Here is a 22,763-nt window from a genome sequence, read left to right on the forward strand (position 1 = left end):
CCTATGGATCAGAACTCTCCTATCCCATCCTGGTGGCCCTTCTCTGTAGCTCATTCTTCAACAACTTATCTTCTCAGACAACTACAGCGAGCCCACTGTGCCTTATCTTTCTTTCCTGTAGTTTCATATTGCGCGAACTTGACCCGAAGGTAACAGAGCTCTTCACATGAGCACCAGTTGCATTACATTACAGATGACACATTCGTTTCTCATCCGTTGTCCTCCCAATCGCTGAGTCGCCACAGGAAGCTCACCCAGGCTCCCAGTCAGCCAATGACAACGCTGCATTAGCAGAGTTGTCATTGGTCGGAATGCTGGTCTGATCCTGACTGGAGACCCTGGGCATGTTCTCCACGTAGGCTGCGATGCAAAGAAGCAGTGTGGCAACGCTCCTCCACCTTAGCAGAGGAGCCGCCACTGGCCATAAGGCGACATTCTCACCCCTAGCTCTTTAGGAAGGACCAGGTAGAGGAGGGTCTAAGCTCCCTCATAGAGGCTTCTCTCCGGTGCAAGCAGTAAATGTAAATCCGTATTTGTAAAGTGCGAACGACTCAACCTTACGGGTCTCAAGGCGTTGTCGTGGAAATTGAGGGCCCGATGTAGGTAGCCAAATACCGGTCGGAAACGGCCGAAAATACCGATTTTCGGCCGTTTCCGACCGGTATGTAGATATTGAGATGTAGGGGCATGTAAAATTACAGAATCGGTAATTATACCGATTCTGTAATTTTACCGATTCGGTAAAATACCGAATTGGTAAAATTACCGAATCTGTAATTTTAGATGTAGGTAGCACTATTTTCAGTGCTACAAAGGTTTAAGAATTCGTTATTTACCACCAACTAGAAGGTGGTGGTAAATAATTAAAACCCTTCAAAAAGCATTTTTTTGCTTTAAAAATTGTGCCATGTTGCAGACATACATGCCCTAAGGGCATGTATGTCAGCAACATGTGCACCCATGCACAATTGAGGGGTGCAACAGGGTGTCAAAATGACACCCTGCCACCCTTCAATGTTTCCCCCAATTACCGAATCGGTATTTACCGATTCATACCGATTCGATAATTAATTCGGTAAATATACCTACATCCCGATTGCCAGTTCTTAAATACCGAATCGGTATGATTCGGTATTTAAGAATCGGTAATCTGGGATTACCTACATCTGGCCCTTAGTGAGCTGTTGCTCAAAGTCACATGGTTCTGAGCTGCCTCGGGAGCCGGGGATCGAAAAATGAACCCTGTGCTCCGAGGTCAGCTGCCCTGGCCGCTGCACCACACCTCTCCGCAGTATGTTTGAGGCTCATAATAAGAATAGGAACTCAAATTTACTAAGAGACACCGTTAGTCAATTCAATAACACAGAAACTGATCGAAAAAACAAAATAACAAATTAAAGTGACCTTTTATATATCTATAACATTGGACATTAGAAAAAAGAATTGCTAAAAGTGTTATTTCCTTTGGAAGGTGTATCTCGAGTATTCGAATCAGAAAGGGCCGGTGGAAATCTAGAATCAAAAATTTGGACAATGCTGTACGTGAGCAAATTTATTATACTTATAATTATGGAAGAGCGTCAAAGGTTGAAATAACTCTGGGATAAATCAGGTGCCAAGGGAGTAAGGGGTCTTCTCGCCGAGATGGAGCTCTGAGCTGGCTCTTCCTTGGAACCACTGGGACGTGGATTGCACAGATATCACGGACTATTGTGACCCCGATCAGTGGGTAGATCCAGTGGAATTAGAAAATAAAGACCGAAGCAGAACGGCTGTTAAATGTTTTTTGAGACATCATCCCTGAGTCACACATTCAAAATAGCCAAAAGACAAAGAGGCAAGAACACAAGAGTAGGTGATAAGCCGTAAGATAGAACAGCTATCCTGTTTAATCGTTTGGATTGCAGTCCTCTGCATGTTGTATTCAATAATAACGATTTTACGACAATAATAGTAAAAAAGAGATACAGCTGAAATTCAAATAATACTGCACCTGGATTACCAGACTAATTTTAGAAACTCCTTTGGTTGAGGTTACCCCCTTTGGATTAAGTAAATCAAGATTATACGGCCAAGCATTAGGAAATCAGGTAGAGTCTTTGGGTATTTATTCAGTCACTGTACTTTGAAGCTAGATTCTGGTACTTTTCCACAACTAAACATTATCACTCTATGTTCCATAGATTTAAGCCCATCAGGCTGATTACTGGGACTTTTGGGGAATTTCTTCTTCTCTGTGTTTTCACTCTCTGTGAAGCAGCAGTATGCACAATTCCATTCCCCATTGGTATGCATTAATAAACACTAGCAATCTCTAAGTTAACTTTTTCGATATCTGGGTATTTGGATCTTTATCGAGAATTGCACAAAAATCACAAATTTAGTTATACCCACTAAGCACTCTTCACTTTGGTGTTATCTCATCTCTAATTTCCAGTCTGTATTTCATGGATGGAACATGTTTTTACTGTGTTCCTCCACCTCCCAGTCCAGCAATGAATAGCCTTAGTATGGTCCAGACGATCTCTATAGTCCCTCCCCACCTACACCCTGAGGGTTGTCCGGCTGAGCAAGAACAGAGGAGTTGTTTTCCAGTAGAGATTGACCATTCCAACTTATCATTGGCAGTGAATACCCGCTCAAAGGTTAGCGATCCAGCCAGAAGGACTGACAGCCAAGTTGTGCCCATAAGCAAGCATTACCCCCTTCCCAGGTCCGGGTAGAATTAGTTAATGGGGATATGATGAACATCCTCTCATGGAACCTGGCAGGCATTAGTCGAAAGCGCAACTGCCCGTATTGGTTGGATCTGGTTTCTCGCCAGAAAATGTTGATTTCAGGAAACTTGGTCCCAGACTCCTATACATATTCCTGGGTTTAAGTCATTTTTCAAACCGGCAGTACCTGCCAAAGTGGGACGGGCCTCAGGGGGGCTACTTATCTTGGTAAATCTAACCCTGAATTGTGAAACAAAAGAGCTGGTTACCAATAATCCGGATATTTTGGGGATTAGGCTACCAAATGGGAATTGACAAACTGTTGATATGTATAACGTATATGCTTGGAGCACCAGTGGTGGTAGTTCGCCGACCCTTCTTGCTTTGGATAACCTATTGGGAGACTGGAATGTCAGTTACCCGCTGATAATTTGTGGCGCGTTTAATGTTACATTCGAACCCCTTGATTGGGTTGAGTCCTTTGACGTGTCCGAAGAGGATAAAGTTTGGAGTGAACCTCCGTTGGAATTACCTCCAATCAAAAAATGGTCACACGCTGCCCTCCAACTGAATGCAATATCCCTAGAATACAGGTTAACAGCCACTATTGGTTGATTTAATTCCGACAGAAGTGGTGGAATAACCTTCATAGGAACACATGGGTCAAGTCGGATTGACTATATATTAGTGGATCTGACCCTGTGGCCCCAAGTTCAGGACATGCTTATACACCAGGCCTGTGACAGCGACCATAACTCCCTGCACTTATCCATTAGTCACCTATGGGGGAGTATTCGGCAGGACTCCACTGCCACACTATGCACAAGGGAGTTGAGTGCCACAAATGACAAGCGTTGGCTTAAATGGCCCATGGTCTTGGCAGACGAATCTAAAATGCAAAAGATTAATGAAGCTCTAGTCGAGCATTTAGTGGCACTAGAATCAACAAGAAGTGATCCACACTCTATGAATATCTGTAGTGTCCCCCACAGAGCCTTCTTTGAGCAATTGGCCACCTTCTTTTCTATCCCCTCTAAAAAGATTAGATCCTTGTGGGGTAGTCGCCATGGAGTAAATCCTTTGTATAACAAAGACTGTAGGTCAGCGAGAGCAAGATTGACCACAATCTCGCTCTCTATCAAAAACAGGGACCAAGCAAGTATCCATGATTGCAGAAGGGCCTACAAACAGGCACAGGATAAAGCCTAAAAATAGTGGGACGAAGGGAGATGGGAAGAGCTAGAGGAGGCTACTGGTCATCCTGACCCTCAACAATTTTGGTTGCTACTGGCCAAAACAAACTTCGACTGCTCCCCTTCCCTGGGCAACAGCATCACATCAATTGAATGGTACAATCATTTCAACGAGCTATATTCCATAGGTAATATTACCAATAGCTTTCGGATGCCCCCCAGCTTGGATGCCCAATGAAGCACAATTGTATTTACTAGGAAAGAAATTATGAGTTCCTTAGATGCCATTATACCCGCCAAAGCCTCAGGCGATCTCTTTCTCGCATACAGGGCGAACTGGGCAACATATTTTATGAACTTGTCCAATGATATTGCCTGAGGAGGAAGTGATCCCAATTTCTTAAAAAGGGGACAGGTCTAAGTGTTCCAACTACTGCCAAATTAGCTTGATAGATTGCGCCCAAAAGGTCTTTTGTCGCTCCCTCTTAACTAAAATCCAAACCTGGATGGATGAGAAAAACATCCTCTCTCCGCTACAGACGGGCTTTCGGCGAAAGACCAGTACCATTGATCAGGCTTTTTGCCTTCTCTTGCTATAATGGAAGGTGATCGTGTTGGGCAAAGGCCGCATATATCTTGCCTTCATAGATCTTAAAACCGCCTTCGAACTTGTCCCCAGAGATCTACTTTGGCAAACCCTCATGAATATGGAAATGCCCCTTGAAATTTTAGAACCTTTGGTCAGGTTGCATGACGATAATTTTGCACATGTGAGGTGGGGTAATCAGGGGCAACTTACCAACCCAATCCAGATCTGACGTGGGGTACGCCAAGGGTGTGTTTTGGCCCCTATCCTCTTTTCCCTTTATGTCAACCAGATTGTCGACCTTTTAGGTTCAACTCCGGCTGATGCCCCTTCCTTGGCGAATCAGAAAATAGCTACTTTGCTGTTCGCTGATGATACTCTTTTGGTATCCAAAATTCCTATGGGTCTCCAGAAGCTCCTGGACCAATTTAAGGCCTTCTGCAATGCGAGGGGCTTGGTTATCAACACTACTAAAACCAAGTTGATGATAATGAACCCTCGTTAAAACTTTTAAACGGAACCTGGTCTTAGATAATGTCCCATTGGAGAGGGTTAGCTCCTTCGAGTACCTGGGCATAAAGTTGTCTGATAGCATGACTTGGAATAATCATTTGACCAAGGCGTCCCTAAAATTCTATCAACTATCAGGGGCCTTGTGGCGTGAGATTTGTTTATCATATACTAAGCCCGTAGCCGAGGCCTTGAACTTTATAGCTCAAAGGTTGTGAGTAGTGTGCTCTATGTGTGCTCTATGTGGAAGAACTGTGGGGTTTAGTGGATGCATGGAAATTATCAATAGTTGAAAACACATTTCTTAGGATTTTTGTAGCCTTGCCTCAAAGCCCAGGCCCAAATGAAAGGTTGTGAGCTGGGATGGGGCAGTGAGCTAAATAACGGTGATGGATCAAGCCCTGATCTTTGGACTGGGTAAGAGTGGTCTGCTTAATTCAGACACTCTGTTCATCACCACCCCCTTTTCTGAATCGTTTTTGGCCACTATAGGTGTGGCAGGGTATACTCAGAAAAAAGCCAGGTTCTGAGCTGGGATGGGGCAGTGAGCTAAATAACGGTGATGGATCAAGCCCTGATCTTTGGACTGGGTAAGAGTGGTCTGCTTAATTCAGACACTCTGTTCATCACCACCCCCTTTTCTGAATCAAATGAAACTGTGGGCCATGTTTTTTTTGCATGTCCAGCATATGCTAGACCAAGAAGGAATTGGTTGGTTCCATTATTTAGACAGTTGGGGACTCACAGCCACCCTGACGCCTTACGGAATTTAAGATCTGATGTGAGACCATCCTTTGTATGTGCAGTTGCAAAATTTCTTGGCCAGTTTTGGGCCATTAGGCGAAGGTTACTGTCTACTCTTCATTGTGCTAGGGACTAGCTGCAGCAACAATCCCATGATTTGAGGACGCTCTAATTCTCAGGATCCTGTTTTTAACTTCCTTTTTAAAAGTTTTATTAAAATGTTTATCATTTTTACTTAAATGTATAAAGGCAAAAGGGTCTCTATTGAAAGCTTCAGCAAGTAAACTGTGGAGATCGCTAGACATTATTGCACTCACACTTTATTCTTGACTTATCTATTCTACTTGGTTCTAACTGAGTAAACACATAGCAAATGATGTATCTTAGGGATTTTTCCTGTGTTTACAAATTACATCACAAGATACTTGACTATTAGAACCTGGTATATTAAATATTTTTTATTTGTGATAACTGTATCGTGGGTTTCTCTGTCAAGGAAGAATATGTGTGTATCTTTTATGGTTTTTAACCGAAATAAAGATTTAAACTGTACTGTGATCTTCTTAACATTTTCTGGTGGAGGATATGCTGAGGCTGGGTTTGGCCTTTGTAATCGTCATGGGAAATAGAGTATCAAAAAGATATATTTTATATGTGCAGTTCAGCAGGACTTTGTATTATGTTCTTCTAGGTATCTGGATTTTGTGTGAGATCTAATATGTGGCACACCTGAGGATAGAATGTTAGCCGAAATGCATGTTGATGGTTATCCATCAAGCTACAATATGAAATATGAAATAGCAAAGAAAATATGAATTGAAAGATATGATGACCCAACATAAAAGTCTATTCAGTGTTGAAGAATATATTATGATATTTGGGATATTGTTAATTGCTATTCATGGTTACAGTAATATTTGAGCAGCATGTATGCCTTCATTATGTGTTTTATATGCAAAAAATATTTGTGAAATTGCAAAGTGGTATGACTGAGTGTGTGACAGACATGTATGTATGTGAATGAGATGATATGGTTCTTTTATAACATTGTTTACACTATCCAAGACACCTGTCACTTCATGATTCATAATTTGGATGATAGTTTAGGGAGATATTTCCCCTATTTTGTTAGTAGATAAATAAATCATGATAATATGTATTGATTAAATAAAGAACCAAAGATTGCATCAAAGTCTTCCTGTGAGTTTGGATGTTATACATATAACAAAAAATGTCCTATTGGGCACTAAGGATACATTAAATTAAAATTAATTACCATATCATGAGGAAACACAGATAATCCTAGATAGCCAATCCACAGGCAAGAGGTAGATATTGCTTCTAAAACGGGAAGAGTACACAGAATTTACATCGCACAAACAAAAACACTTAAATGCAAGAAATTCAGATTGTATTTAAAATCAACAGCATATATACATTATTTACAGACAATGGTTGCTCCATTAAGAGCAACAAGGTGCTAAGAAAAAGTGCTCATGCGTGCGTTATAGAAGAAGAAGGTGGAAACCCCACAACATAACCAGTTCCATTTGTTAAAGAGCCTGTCTGTATGTCATATTAAGAGAATACATTTTCTTCCACTATTTAGAGATAATTGTTGGAGTCAATAGTGCCTCTCTGTGGAAAGTCTATTCAATCCAGGCTGTAGAAAGCGGGACTTGTCAACGTTTCGACCCGGAACTGTGGGAAGAAGCCAGTTAGAACCTTAGACGCTGGTCTTCATCAGGACAGGGTGATGGATAGAAGGAGAGCATCCTATGTAGGAGAGGGAGTATGTGTCTCAGTAAAATAATAGGACTCAAGCTGTGTGTAGTGTAGTTTTAGACTCTTTCCCTAATATGCAAACACTAACCTGGAGTCATACACAGTCCAGTAAGGAGACTGAGGGATGTATGGGAAACCGTCTGTGGGGGAGACCTCCTCTCACTAAAGATTCAACATGACACCACCATTAATTGTGGAGTCATAAAATAGCGGCCCTAACTCTGTAGAAGTTTTATACCAAAAGATCTCACCTAAAATTGTAAATGACGAGAATGAAGCCTTATGGAGAAAATCCGCACTATAAAGAGAAGTGCAAACATGTATGTCACTTTGAACTTGTCCTAAAGCGTCATGAGTATGAGTTATACAAAAAGGTAGAATTACTCACTGAAAAAACAAATTGAATCTGTGTGGTTTATTGTGGGAGAGCCCCTTGTGAGTTAATCAACAAATTGGCTGTTAAAGAAGCCAGAATAATAAATTAATTACCAGCATTTAAGGTATTTTGAATATTAATAAAGGCTTCTCATCGGAGGCAAGATGGCGTCTGCGATGGACGCGTGAGCAAGCTGCTCCTGCTGAACCGTGCCGGGGTATTGGTGCTGTTCGAGTGACTAGCAGACAGGATAGCCGATTAAAAGCCGATTAAAAGCCATTTGTTGCGGTGAAGAGCGGGACGACTTACCGGGAGATTGTAAAGGCTCCTGCAGTATCACCAGTATCACCTGTTTGAATGCTGTGGCTGCAGCTGTTGGTAGTGCCGAGGACTGGAGCACGGAGTGTGCAGCGGAGCCGGTGGGCATTTCTCTGGAGGCGGCTCACCTGGACGGCAGTCGGTCGAGAGACTCGAGAGGCTGTGGGCGTATCGAGGAAGAGCGCATTGGAAGGAGGAAAAGCGCCGAAAGGGGCGAAGAGGACGCGGACAGGGAAATGCTGTCATGGACATACAGGAAGGCGCTGAGACTGTAAGCGGTATGAAAACTGCTTCTCGTACCGGCACCTGAAGTAAGGATGCGGAGATTGCGTCGGGGACAACCGTAGCTTTGGTCAAAGATCCTGCTGAAGTAAGTGCTGCTAAAAGAATACCAGAACTGTTTTTTGCCGCAAAAAGCAAAGACTCGATTAAACAACAGCAGAGTCGTTCTGATCAGATGGTGGCTGATAACTCTGGCGCTATGACTGCGGGTTTGGCGGTGAATGAAGTGGGAGTGCTCGCGCAAAGGAGAGACCTCTCGCAAGAGAGGATACAGGGAAATGAGGTGGCTGCAATTTTGGAGGAAGCACAGGCTGCTCAGCTAAATGTGCTAAATGAGACGAATGAGATCCTGACAGAGGAAAATAATGACGAGACTTTACAAGAGACTGTGCAAGAGGCTGACTTAGCTTTAACCTCTGTATCAGCGGTCAACATGAGAGTTCTTCTAGAGGGGATATATTAACTAATCAGGGGGGGCTCCTCATCCCGTTGAGTCAGATTCTGTTGATTTGTACTCTCTATCAGAGCAGTCTATGTCCTCCTCAGAGGACCTTGTGCAGCAGTATGCAACATATATGAGCATGGAGGATGGAGGCATGAATTGTAGCTCTGAAACCGAGGAGCAGGGATCTGGTCCTCGCACTGTGCACAGACTTCAGTTGAATCAAAGTGTGGAAGCAGTTGCAGGAAATATGGATGGGGAGGCAAATAAAAGAGTGACCGCATCTGAGATAGAGATAGCGCCAGAAGACATATCACTGGGCCTGATATATCAAACTATGATGCAACACAGGGATGAGACTCGTGAAGAGAGCTTGAGAATGCAGAACTCTTGCAGGAAACTACAGAACTCGGTTAGGCGTTTGGTAAAGTCAAATACTGAGTTTTTGGCCAGAGCCAATGAAGCGGAGGCGCGTATATCAACTTTAGAGGACGAGCTTGTCCAACAGAAGAAAACTATTGAAACACATCTGACTATTAAGGAAGTTATTAACTGGAAACAGGTTGATATAGAAAACCGATCCCGTAGAAATAATTTAAGGTTTTTGCAGATTCCTGAAGGGAAGGAGGGGTCAGATCCCCGAGGGTTTATAGTAGAGCTTTTAAGAAAGGCATTTCCGGAATCAACAAAATGGGATTGGGACAGGGAGGTGGAGCGGGCACACCGATTCCCATTTTCTATTAGAGCTAATCAGCGGGATCAGAGGCCTAGAGCTATTCTAGTTACGTTTATTAGCTTCCTTGCTCGTGAGGAGATTTTTCTAAAAGCACGACCAGATAAAAAAAAAAGTGGACCTGATTTTGAATTTTTTGTACGCCCTGACTTATGTAAGCAGTCAGTTGAATTACGGTGGTAGCTTAGACAGCTAATCCCGCAGTTTCAAACTAAAGGTGCGCAGGCATTTTTGATGTTTCCTGCCAAAGTGAAAGTAATGTTTAGGGAGCGCACTCATTTTTTTATGACTGCTGCCTCTGCGAAAGAGTTTTTGGGCAAAATATAATGTAATATGCTAGATGTGTGCATTGTGTAACTAATGGTAGGCAATTTAGCAGTTAAGGAAGGATTTCCCCTTTTCCTGATTCGCCTCTTTTTTCGAACAGTATTATTTTTAATTATTAAGATGGTAAGAAGTTATTACGTCCCGCAGGGCTAGGCAGGGGGTTGGGAGCGAGCTCGCATCAACTGGACCATAAGTCCTAAAGCCTCATTAAAGGGGAGGGATGCCTGGGGGTGGGGGTGGGGCTGGTACAGGGGGTATAGTGGGGGGATGGTAGCACGAGGGGGGTATAAAAAAAGGGGGAAAAACTGTTCACAGCAACTAACACGAAAACTACAATATGGTAGTAAAAATCAGCTCAAAACTAGAGCCCGTATTATATACCTTGGATTTGAAAGAATAAGGGACCTAAAGATATGCATGTGTTTGTTTTTTGATAGTTATGATTAAAAAAATGACGACTAAAGGATTAAGAATCTGTTCATTGAACGTGTCTGGTCTCAATAATCCTATGAAGAGACAAAAGGTTGCAGCTGAATTGAGATATATATGCCCGGATATACTTTGTGTGCAAGAAACACATATTCCATGGTCAAAAAAGGAGGTGTTAAAGGAATTGGGATATGTGTTAGTGGTGGCATCAGGGCAATCTAGTATGATAAGGGGGGTTGCTATTCTTGCTAAACGAAACTGTATAAACACCGGGCGGAAACTAATGTATAAAAGTGGGCGGTGGGCCATAGCAGAGTGTAGCCTAGATGGGAGTAACTTGACTCTCTGTACAGTATATGGAGCTAACCTGGACGATCCGGGAGCCTTGAACGAAATAAATATGGAATTGGCTACTTGGCCGCAGCCAGTGGTGGTATGTGGTGACTTTAAAATAAACTTGTTGAATAGAGCATTACAGGATGGGTTTGAGAAGTATAAGGGGCGAAAACCAAAAGTATTTAAGGCATTGTATAACTTAGTTAGCGACCAAGGACTAGTGGATGTGTGGGGAAATTTGAGGGGACAGGATAGTGGGTTTACATTTTATTCTTATCCCCGCAAGAAGCTGGTTAGATTGGATTATTTCTTTGCGCCAGTATCATTACTGGGTGGTGCCACAATAAGTGTCTATCCCAGGATTACATCTGACCATGCACCTATTGTATTTGAATTACAAGGATGCCCTAATAGGCCTAAGTGTCTAAATTTTACATATGATCGAAAGCTGGGGCTAAACAATGAGTTTAAGGTCCATATGGATAGGTGGATTCAATTTTTCTTTCAGAATAATAAAGGGACTGCAGCAGTTGGGGTAATTTGGGATACATTTAAGGCGGGCTTCCGTGTTGAATGCATGAGTTTCTCATTTTGGCAGCAAAAGAAATATAAGCAGGAACTGGCTATGCTATATGAATGCTTAACTCAGTCTGAAATTTCATTAACGAATGGAGTAGCCAGAGGATTGACTGATTTAGCTCATTTAGAGAATGAGGTTGAAAAAGACAGGGCTAATGTCTTGGGGTTTTGGTGTGCTGAGAATACAAGAAAGTACTTAACATCTAGAATGGAAAAACATGAGTATGGTGAAACAATTGGGAAAAGCTGGCTGTTCAACTACGTATGAAGGAGTCTGCCAGAAATATTCAGGCAGTGAGAGATGCTAGTGGGATATTGCATACTCATCCCCAGCAGATTTTGAAGATTTTCCAGCAGTTTTATTCTGAATTATACGCACAGCAAATTGGGTTAGATGCTGGATCAGATTGGTTAGATTTGTTTGAAGCGGGATTAAAGGTATTAGATCCCACTTTAGCAGAGAAATTTGAATCTCCAATTTCGGCTCTGGAATTGGAAACAGCAGTAAAGAGTCTTACGTTTGGTAATGCTGCAGGGCCCGACAGAATACCCTGTGAGGTATACAGACAGTTTTATAACGCTATTAAAGATGAGATGCTAGCTGTCATGCAGATGGCTCAGTTGGGCCTTCCTCCTAAATTATGGTCAGATGCCACGATAGCGGTGTTTTGTAAGAAGGGCAAGCAGTCGGATATAGTTTGATCTTATCGTCCTATATCTTTATTAAATGCCGATAATAAAATATACTCAAAGATCCTGGCTAACCGATTAGCAGTAGCTATGGCGTCTTTAGTTTCAGAACAACAACAAGGTTTTATATCGAAAAGAGGAACTGTAGATCATGTGAATAAGGTAATTACGCTTTTTGATATTGCGGCAGCGACGAAAAATGATTTAGCGCTTATCTTACTAGACGCTGAGAAACCGTTTGATCGCGTGAATTGGGGGTATATGTGGAGACTCATGGGTAAAATGGGGTTTGGGCAGAAATGTATCGTTGCCTTACAATCTCTTTATTTAACCCCAATGGCTAAGATCTCTGTTATGGGATTACTCTCGGACTCCTTGAATATAACTCGGGGAACTCGCCAAGGCTGCCCGTGCTCTCCCCTTTTGTTTGCCCTATATATCAACCCTTTTATTGAACAATTGATTAGAAGTGGATTGATTCCACCTTATCGAGTTTTGGGTTATAGTTTTTCCGTTTTCGCGTATGCGGATGACATTGCTGTTACAACAACAAATCCAGCTACCGCTATTGAAGAGATTGAGCGACTAGAGAAGGAATTCGGCAAAGTAACGGGATACAAGCTTAATGTATGCAAGACGCAGATTTTGTGCTCTGATACCTTAGTTTGGCAGGATGAGAGGGTAGTTAAAGAGGTTACTTATCTAGGGATAAAGTTAAAGGCGAATATGATTGAATTAGTTGATGGAAATTGGAGTTTATTGATGGCTAAGATTAAGAGCTCTTTAGATAGGTGGGAACGACTACATTTTACTAATATTGGTCGGTCAAATCTCATAAAAATGAATGTACTACCAAAGGTTCTTTATCTGTTTAGGTCAATACCTTTAGAAATATCAAAAAATAGGATACAGATCTTACAGTCGATGTGCGGTAAATTTAATTGGAGCCCAGGCAAACCTAGACGGGGGATGAAATACATGACTTTAACTCTAATTAGGGGGGGTATGGCGATACCTGATGTTTTTTATATTATGTAACTTGTTTTTTATTGAGAATGAGGGTATTGATTACGGGTGAAACAGTGGCAGATATGGCTACTGCCCCCTCTATTTTTGAAATGCTGTTAGGCCCTGTTGCAAAACAATGCCTATTTACTCAGCCAGATGGTAGTTACTATAAACTGACACGTTTCAAGGTATTGATCAGTGCATTTAAGGTCTGGAAATGGTTTGCTAAATCAATGGCAATTGGGAAAATATCCTATTATACTCCTTTTAAATCCTCTAGGCATCTCCCAGGGATATTATCTGATGATATGGCAATAAAGTGGCAGAGGAAGGGGGTGAGATGCTTGGGGGATATATATATATATGGATGATGGTACTCTTAGGTCATTTGATGAGTTAAAGGAACAATTTTCTTTCCCCAGAACTTTTTTTTTTTTTAATTTTTACAAATACGGGATTACTTATTTGGAGGCAAGATGGCATTGCAAAAAAATAAAGCAGTTGAAGGAGTTAGAAAACTGATTAAAATAGGAATGTTATATCAAATATTGCTGAATATTTGATATATTGAGAATTGACGATCTTGACAATGTAAGGTTGAAGTGGGCTACTGCATTAGATGACTCAGACATAGTTGTAGAAGATTTGCTTTTGCTGTCTAATGAGGCGTTAATGTCTGCAAATTTAAAAGCTTAATTTTTTAAGACGTTATTTGACTTATATTATACCCCTTTTAGAATGGCAAAATGGGGGGGAGGGAATGAGGGCAAATGTTTTCGATGTAGGGCTGACGATGCGGATAGCATACATATTTTTTTTAGCTGTGTTAAACTTCAACGCTTTATAGCTGAAATTGGAAAGTTTTTGTCACTGGTCATCAAAATGCTAGTAGATATCACACCTGCGATGATGTTATTGGGGAAAATACCTATGGATATGTCAATGGACCCACTATATCAATATCGGCACTTTATTTTTTTTTCTATGACTGTCGCACGGTTGTGTATCGCCACTGACTGGCTTCAGGAGAAACCACCTGTTTTTCATCAATGGCGAGCTAAAATGTATAGTCTATTTAATTTGGATTGGGGTCTTTTTTCTATTAGGGGTACTAGAAAGAAAAAATTGGGTATAAAAATGTGGGGTTCTTTTCGTGATTACTATGAGGATTGATAGTCTATGAAGTATGAACTGTATAGGAAATTTGATGGAATACTGAAAGCTAAGGGGCTAAGCTATGTGGGCAGGGAATCGATCTGTTTTGACTAACTGGTTCTTTTGTAAATTGTAATGTACTTGTCCATGACTGCAAATGAAGGATGGTTCTTATTTTTGTGTTTATATTTATATCCGTGTATGTTACTTGCTGTGAACATATAAATAAAAAATAAAAAAAATAAATAAAAATAAGGTACTTTGAATAAAATTGTGAAAAGGAAAAAGCACACGGCAGCAATGCCGGTCTGCTTACTTCTCGTGATACAAAGTATCAGACTCCCTCTCGGCCGCAGCACAGCGAGTGGCGAGAGAGAGAGAGAGAGACGATAAAGATTACGCGGCGTCAGTGTGCATGCTGGTGGCGACGCATCCGATGAATGCAGCATTGACGAGTCACGTCCAACCCAGCTGTGACCCTTACTGGTGCTGTAATGTTGATTTTTAAAAGTAAATCCTATTAATTCTGGGATCTAAACCCTCGTTCTAGTAGCGAAGTCGGCAAGGGCATTCTGCATGAAACATGATGAGTGGCAACAATGTATCAACACTGGCAAGGCCTGTGCTTCATACAACAAAATCATAAAAGCACCCAAAACATACAATTTTAGTAAAGAATAGAATACGTTCCGACTTACATCTACAATTCTGTACATTATTATTTGTTAAATGTTCATATTTCTTAGCTGATACATAGAAGAGCATGCAACAGGAATTTTACCAGACAGTGTCAAATTAAGTGGTATCCTAGTAGTTCATAACAGTCGCTGTTTCAAAAGCACATTGGTCATATTAGCAAGAACCTCGTTAAAATTATCGCTGTTTTAGGGACAGGAAACTTCCGCTAAAACGGCGATAATATGCTTGCTAATATGCGTTATAGAATTCCACAAGAAGCCTAGGTTAGATGTCCTGCACATCTAACCTGGGCTTCTATTGGAATTCTATAACGCATATTAGCAATCCCATTATCGCAATTTTAGCAGCAGTTTCCTGTTGCTAAAACGGCGATAATTTTAACGAGGTTCTTGCAAATATGCCCCATTGTGTGTGCCTCCAAAATGGTCAATCCCATACCATAAATTGGCTGACTCTTTACAACATTATTCAGATTAAACCTTTGCTGAATGATTAAAACAAGGATGATTCCTAATGTGTTCACATTACTCAGGGTGGCTACCTGCCTTAAAATCTCCTCATATTCCTTGAGACCTCGGGCCACTGTATCCAAATGGTGAATCCACTTGCATTTGCACAAGTTTAGGAAGTTGGCAAAATTGCCACCTCTCGGGTTAGTGTTGACTTTCTCAATTACTATCCATCTTAAACTGTTCGCTGGATGATTGGGGGTGCTAAAATGATCGACAAGAGATACCCATTGCACCCTGCATCTAATCCTGCTGCAGTGCTGCAGGATGCACGTTTTTACCTTCTAATGGATTTGGCCAACATAAAAAAAACCACAAGGACATCTGATCACGTGAATAATATCTACACTATTACAATGTGTGTTCTCTTATATATAGATGTGGTCATTATGACTGAAAACCTTGGTTCTTAGGTCATCCCACGTGCTTTGCACTTGCCACACTTATTATGTTCTATAATAACCTGTGGTAGATTCAACAGTGTGAGTATGGAAGGTTTCGGTGGCCCCCCTAGATAGGAACTCACCACATGATCTTTTATGGTTTTGCCTCTCTTAAAGGTGTGCATTGGTAGCTCATCAACTCCGACCTCATCCGTGACCATGGCTCAGTGTCGATTTATAATCTTCCGTATCTCATTACTGCATGTGAGAAAGTGGTTACACAGATCATTCTGTTCTGCGTACCGTCCTCATGTTGTTTGGGTTCAAGAAGGACCTCCCTAAGGCAAAACCAAGCCATTTTATTGGCTTTCATCAGTAAACTCTCAGGGTAGCCCCTTGTTGCCAGACACCCAATAAAATCATCAGATTCCTGAAAGAAGGCTAGTTTAAATGAGCAATTCCTCTGGGGATAAAGAAATTGTGGATAGGGTAAATTGTCTCTCAAATTTCTAGGATGGTGAATGGAATATCGCAAAAGGGTATTTCTCTCGTTGCTGTTCCTAAAAAGTGTTGTGTGCAAATTACCTTTGTCATCTTTAATAGTAATGTCTAAAAAGTCAATAGTCCTCATAATGATCCATATAAATGATCATTAAGTCTGGTGCAAAGCCCGCCCCATTGCAACTCCTTTAGTCCAGAGATAATAATCTCTTAGGAAATAGAAAAAAATCCTCTTCATGGCAAGCTCAAGTTGGTCTATTACAAATTCGGTCAGAACCTGTAGCGGATGTGGTCTCCTGTCCAAGACACCTTGGATTACCTCCAGTGCCAGCCTCTGTGGGATGTTCATGGATACATTCACATTATATTACCTACCCCAGATCAGCACCAGCCCTTGAAGCGTCCTTCCAGTTACAGGCTACCTGTGTGCAGATACTAGGCTGCCCACAAGGTAGTCTTGCATATGCAACCCGCACATGTGTGCAATTCCATGTGCTTGCATGTTCACGTGTAACCACAACAGTGCCTATTACCCTAGCTGTACAGCTGTAGCCTTCTGTTACAAGATAGACACTTGCAGTTCGGACTAAGTCGATTTCCACAGAATTTAATGTGAGTGAGACTCGCAGTAAAAGTGCAAACACCTGGTTGTCACAATTGAAAAATGCAGGAGGATTAAATGGACAGAACCCTTTTGCTACACTTGGCAGATGCGACATTCATAGCAAATGCTTAAAGTCGCCTACTGGACATAATTCTTTGCATATGGGGTACCTATGGCAAATTGCTGGAGCTGGAATATTGGAGGTAATTCTTGAAATATAGGGTATACATTTTAAATGCTAGTATTGTCATACTGGATGTTATTCTTGGCAAAGGAGACACCCATAGCATAATGCTGGCATTTGTATATTGAAAGTAATTCTTGGATTATGTAATACCCACTACAAAAAACTGGACCTGGAAACTGGAGAAAGTTCTTCTGGGTGCATACGGTACCCACAGCAAAATGCTGGAGCTGATATATTGGAGGTTATTCTTTGCAGATGAGGTACCCATAGTAAACTGTTGATGCTAGCATACTGAAGGAAATTCACGGCATAATGGGTAATGGTGGCGAAATGCTGAATCTGGCACATTGAGGTTAATTCTTGGCATTCCGATGCCCACGGCAAAATTCTGGAACTGACATATTGGAGATAATTCTTGGCATATGGGGTATCCATGACAAAATGCCCCAGTTGACGTCCTGAAAATAATCCTTGGCATAAGGAAGGACAACCATGGCATATCGGACAGTGGGGGAATGCAAAATGCTGGACATGACTTTCTGGAGGTCATTTTTGACATTTGGTTCACCCGTAGTATATGGATGTATTCAGTGGCAAAATTCTGGCACTGAAATATTGTAAGGGGGCACCCAGTTCATGAAAGGGAGAGTCCATTACAAAATGCTCACCTAGGCACAATTTAGGTGATTATTGACATACAGGGGTCCCACTCCACATTTTGAAATATTGGGGTCAACTCTTAGGGAACATCAGGCTACATTGGCTTGGTACACCACCAGCTGTTGAGAGCAGCTATCTGTTCTTGTTTCTGGAAGGGCGCTTCCAAGTCTAGTTTTTGATCCTCTGTGTACCTACGAACCTCAATGCTTGCCAGGAATTCTTGGATTAACTGAATATTTGGGGCCATTACTGTGAGTACAACTGTTTAAGGTAGACATGAAAATCCTTGTTAAAAGACAACTGAGTGTAACCGATCCGGGATGGAACATCCACATTCAGTAGAATATTTTCCTGGGCTGTTCATTTTTCTATCAGCCAGGACAATAGCCTACCTGACTTATCCCCTGCCGTCTGCAGCCACTGTCTGTATGAGCAATATGAGTAATTATGCAGGGCAGCATGTAGGGACTGGGAGGTTCCTTGATTGAAAGAGGCATTATCTGAGGGTAGTGGTGACTAGCAGAAGGGCTCTGGTTTTAGTCCTTTACATTTTTTAGGTCACTGTTGGAGAAGCGTTGCTGCAGGTTATAATCCTGAATACCTTGATTTATTCTGACATTACACTGCCTGGTATCATTCCCTGTTGTCTATGTCTAATATTGGGCAGGGAATTGAAGGATGGTTGATGTAGATTTGGTGGTATCTGTTTTAATGTCCCTATCCATGGTAGAAGGAGTTTGGATTGTAATAGCATTACACAATATGGGGACGTTATGGTGGTTGAAATCCATTGGTTGGTTCAGAACATTCCTATTTTTGTATAGATTGGTGTTTAACTCATAAGTGTGGTTATTATTATTATTATTATAATTTAGCATAATATTTAACAAAGCTACCCTTAGGCATCCCCGCGCTTATTGTAACCTGAGTATTTTCCCATAAGGGATTTTTGTGTTCTAAGTAGAAAAAGCATAGTGTGTCGGTTAAGAAGGAAGTACTCTCAGTAAATAAAGAGTATGTAAACTTTAATGGAACTCCGCCTGGCACTATGACATTTGTTACTGATTAAGATTTCCAGGTAGGTCATCAGGGCTTGGTGATTGTGGTATCTGGGTGTAGATTTGGATGTGTCAGGGGAAATAGAATTTCTCAGATCTTGTTACAGCCGTTCTTGAGTGATATAAAGCTTTTTGCTTAGGCTTAGCGGCCAAAATAATACAATAGAAAAGCATGTCGGTATTTTATCTTGAGAAGATGAATCAGTATGAGAAAGCGGTAACAGTCAGGTATCGCTCAGTACAGAGAGAAAATACAGTAATAAGATGTTGCATTAGATGCAAAAGGAGTGCATTGGTAAGGCCTTACATTTGGTTGACAGCACATAGAGGTAAAAAATCACAGTTGGTGCACCACAAGGGTGGTTAGTAATATTTAGTAATTTTTTAAAAGCCCTGATCACATTTATGCGCATAATCACATTTAGGTGCAAAACTCTATTCTAGGTGCTTGGGACCAAATGTAAGACCATTTCATTTTGCGAGTCTCTAATTGCGTTTTTTGTGACTCGCAATTAAAGACTCGCAAAATGAAATGTACTAATGTATCTCAGACACATTGGAGATTCCCAATGGGGTCACAATTGACCTGCCTCTTCAATATTCAGGAGGCAGGTCGCAAAATGTGACCCATTGGGAATGGGCAATAACACAGGGATGGTGGCCTGCTGGGGACGCAGACTACCACGTCTGTGTTTGCTTTTAAATAAAACAACCTTTTAAAAAATGCAGCCTGTTTTCTTTAAAGGAAAATGGGATGCGTTTCACAAAGAAAAATGAAACATTTCTGTTTAATTTCTTACGGGTAAGCAGTGGTCCATGGGTAGGGGTGGGCAAAGTTCACAGAGTTGCACGACATGGAATTCCACGGAGTTGCATATAAACTCAGTGAAATTCCGCAAAGTTCCGCTCCGCCTTTCATATCAGTCTCTCCATTCGCATCTTTTGCTTACGAAGACAGAATACCTCCAAACAATGCATTGTAACTCTGAAGCATGAAATATTTAACCAACACTGCCATCAAAGATACATGGCATCCTGGAATTATATAGATAAAGGAGTTGCATGAATTTATGAACTTGCCTGGGAGTGGTTGGTCTTGCTGATGCTACCTACCTTCCAGTCTTCTACGTTGCTCCCAGGCATGGTGACTGAAACCCTCAAAGGCTCTTGTGATCTCAGGCCAGTCTGCTTCCTTCGGTGGCACCTGAGAGCTCAGGGCTAGTTCTGTTGTTCCTCCCACTCTGCACAGTACAGGAAGTGCACTGCTTCCAACTCCATTTCCGGTAGCCCCATGATGTATGTTTTCACTTCCACCTGGTGCTTCTTAAAAACTAGTGGCTACACTGGCTATTAAAAAAAATCTCTCTCTCTTCCAGCAGCCTCACCCGACAGAGACACAGATTGAGAGAGGTCAGCAGTCCTGTTTTTCATTAGAACTCTATGGCAGAGACATTATAGGGACATGAGGCACATCAATAACAGTACTCTGCAGGGAGGCTGGGTGTACTTATTAGTGTGGTTACCTGCAAACAGGTTGTTTGAGTTAGCGTTCTAGTTTTCTCTGAATGGGCCCATTGTATTTAAGGGCCCTATCTGCTACTTCCGGCTTAGGCATGTGTGTTTCTGGCTCAGCGCAACTTCGGTGTGTGCTCTTGTTCTGTTGGCATAGCCATCCAGTATGGTCTTCACTTGGATTTTAAAGGCTGAGGAAGTTCATCTCCCTTCTTCGTGGGTGCTCTCCATACCCCAACGGAATCTTGCTGAGCCACACATGGGGAAAAAACACTGGCTGCGTGAGCATTCGTATCTTGTAGAGGTGGGCTGCTGGGGGAAAACTTTGCACGCCTCAGTATCAGAGTTTTTTGCTAAACTCCACAAAGTACGCTCACAGAGCAGATTTAACTGCCCACCCCTATCCGTGGGACCACTACCTGGTCTAAACAACATTTTTACTACCAATCACAAAGAGTAAGGTGGTAAACTGCAATTGCTTTGAGTCCGTATTCCAGTTGCAAAACAATCGTACATCTCCCTGCGACTCACTATTAGGAAGGGACGCCCTTGGCAGGCCCTTTCCTAATTGCGACTCACAAACCCTATTTTGCGAGTCGGTAATAGGTTACCGACTTGCAAAATAGGGTTGCACATGGAAAAATGCATTTTACCGGTCACAAACGGCCTGGTGAGCTGTTTACGACCATAAAAATACTTCATACATCTGGCCCAAAATCACTGTTAGATGCAAAACCACCCTTTGTGTAAAGTAAGCTGGATGGTGGTAGTACAAATAATACTCAGATAAAAGACTCTCAAGATACATCCCGCTCTTGGTGTGCTCAAAATGGGTACACCCCCGTGGGTCGTATTCAAAATCAACATTCTGCAAACACTTTAGGTGACAAACATGAATATTAAAATCGCCAAGAACTAAAAGATGATAATATGCATCGTTGTTTGCATTATATTCATCCAGAAACACCGACAGTGCTCTTAAGTGCTCCAGTTCGTCAATCCTGGTGAAGGAATTATAAAAATGTATCACCAGGATTTTGGGCAAGTTATCACCCTCCAGTCTTACCGCTAAAAAGTTTGGGGAACTTGTCACTACTAGCTCGGCTTTATACAATAGTTTAAGACTAAATAATAGCAAGAGACCCCCCCTGGATCTCCCCATTGGCGATGGTATTGCAAATTTATTAAACGATTGATAACCGTCCAAATAGTAACACTCTCCAGGATCCCAAGTTTCCTGCAGGGCAATAATGTGATATGGTAATAGAAAAAGGCTTCCCAATTTGGGTCCCCTCTTTTTGATCGCAACCCCGCAATATTCCATGACAAAATCGCCATCTTATTCTCAGTTAAGATAGCTCTAGATTGTTTATACTCATTGCCTTCAGTATTCACGGGGATTGATGCCACTAAATTAGTGACACCATCTTCCTCTGCGAACCTCAAAGTCTGGGCGTCCGTTTCTAACAACGACCCCTCTGGTACAGATCGCAACACAGACCTATCTCTCACCATATCTACTTCACTAAATGGAACGGTTGGAACTCTATCACAGGTGAGAGTGTTTTTATCTATCCCTGAGGGGCGAACCGGACCCTGTGAGCCTAATTCAGTAGGCGAGCGCGCTCTACGATCGTCCACTGAGCGGGCTATTCCCGGCTCTAAGTTTTTCCCGCCACAAAGTCAATCATTAATATTCAATGAACTTAGAGCCTCATATCTGTTAGTCAATGCATCTGGCCCAATGGAAGTAGCTAACTGGGTACTGTCCCTGCCCTCCCCATTCACTCTAATAATCTTGGGAGGATAGAAAAACCCCAGGGGGAGAACATTAACATAGACGGAATTAATCCTAGTTGAACCTGCCTGCTTCAGGATATGATCAACCAATATTGGACAACCAAAGCTTATAATAACGCAGTCACCCTTTAGAGTCTTCTTAGTTTTCCCCACCCATGGTACCCTTCTCATCATTTTAAAGTTATTAAACAAGTGTTCACCTAACACAGTTTTAACGCTCAAATAGTGGAGGACCTTATTTTTAAGGGTGGTCCAGTGGTCCTCTCTACCATCCTGTGTTTTCGGGACATTTGCCAAAATTATCGAATATGGGCTAGCTTCTGGGGGGAGATGCAGCGATGTTTCACGAAAACAAGCCTGCACTGGAGGGTTTATTCACCCCACAGGGCCTACTGGCCCCTGTTTTGCTCCTTGGCTGGCTCCCGCTCCCACAACTATAGCAGGGATAGATGGTACTACAACTTGGGGTACTGGATTCATCATGGAGTCCACCTAATCAGTTACTCTTGTCGTAAGTGCACTCAATGAGTGTACTTCCTGTTGGTTCGACCCATGCATTGGGGCTTTCTGACTTGTAATATATTTTTCAATCGTGTTTAATCTACCATCTATTTGCTCTAATTTGTCCATAACAGGGGTG

The sequence above is a fragment of the Lissotriton helveticus genome, chromosome 2_1 (genome assembly GCF_964261635.1).
Source record: "Lissotriton helveticus chromosome 2_1, aLisHel1.1, whole genome shotgun sequence".
Classification (NCBI taxonomy): Eukaryota; Metazoa; Chordata; class Amphibia; order Caudata; family Salamandridae; genus Lissotriton; species Lissotriton helveticus.